Here is a 1,214-nt window from a genome sequence, read left to right on the forward strand (position 1 = left end):
CTCTCTCTCTCTCTTTCTCTCTCTCGCGCGCGCGCGCTCTCTCTCTCTCTTTCTCTAGCTCCCGTTCCCACATTGGCACTCCCTCCCCCTTTCGCCCTTTCCTCCACTCTGTCTTTCTCTGCCTTTCTCTCCTTCCTCGTCGGCTAACCCTCCCTCTCCATCTCCCTATCTCTCCTCTCCCTCTTTCTCTTCCTAAACCTCTCCCACCCCAATCTCCCCCTTCTGCACCCTTCTCCCGCTCTCCTCTTTCCCGCTCTCCTCTTTCCCGCTCTCCTCTTTTCCGCTCCCCTCTCCCTCTCCCCTCTCTTACCATCTCTCTCCCTCTTCATCTCCCTTAACCTCTCCCACTCCAATCTCCCCCTTCTGCACCCTTCTCCCGATCTCCTCTTTCTCTCTCCCCTCTCCCTCTCCCCTCACTTACCATCTCTCTCTCTCTTCCTCTCCCTTAACCTCTCCCACCCCAATATCCCCCTTTCGCACCATTCTCCCTCTCCCCTCTCCCTCTCCCCTCTCTTACCATCTCTCTCCCTCTTCATCTTCCTTAACCTCTCCCACTCCAATCTCCCCCTTCTGCACCCTTCTCCCGCTCTCCTCTTTCTCTCTCCCCTCTCCTTCTCCCCTCTCTTACCATCTCTCTCTCTCTTCCTCTCCCTTAACCTCTCCCACCCCAATATCCCCCTTCTGCACCATTCTGCCGCTCTCCTCTTTCCCTCTCTCCTCTCTTACCATCTCTCTCTCACTTCATCTCTCTTAACTACTCCCACTCCAATCTGCCCCTTCTGCATCCTTCTCCCGCTCTCCTCTTTCCCTCTCCCCTCTCCCTCCCCTCTCGCTTTCAATGCTATTCTCAACCCCTTTTTCTCACGCGTAAAAAATCGCGCAGCAAGCGAAGCGCGTCGGTCGGCCTAAGAAAGAAAGAGAAAGAAAGAGAGAAAGAGAGAGATCTCAGCATTTGAAAAGCCATCAAGCCTGACAGGAGGTCGGGAGAAGGGGAGGAGGAGGGGGGAGGCTATTCTTATATGAAGGCGATCGCGAGCGTGAGCAGTGCAGGCAGATCTTAGCAAAACAAGAGCTTCTCTCTCTTACCGTACCGCCACAATGCCCCCAAGGTTCTTTGATGTGAGCTGAGAGAGGGTTGTCTTGTTGTGCTGTGCACGGGCTGCTGCCCTGATATATATATAAAAATTATATATATATATATATATATATATATA

This window comes from Priapulus caudatus, unplaced genomic scaffold (assembly GCF_000485595.1).
Source record: "Priapulus caudatus unplaced genomic scaffold, Priapulus_caudatus-5.0.1 Scaffold3591, whole genome shotgun sequence".
In the NCBI taxonomy this organism is placed as follows: domain Eukaryota; kingdom Metazoa; phylum Priapulida; class Priapulimorpha; order Priapulimorphida; family Priapulidae; genus Priapulus; species Priapulus caudatus.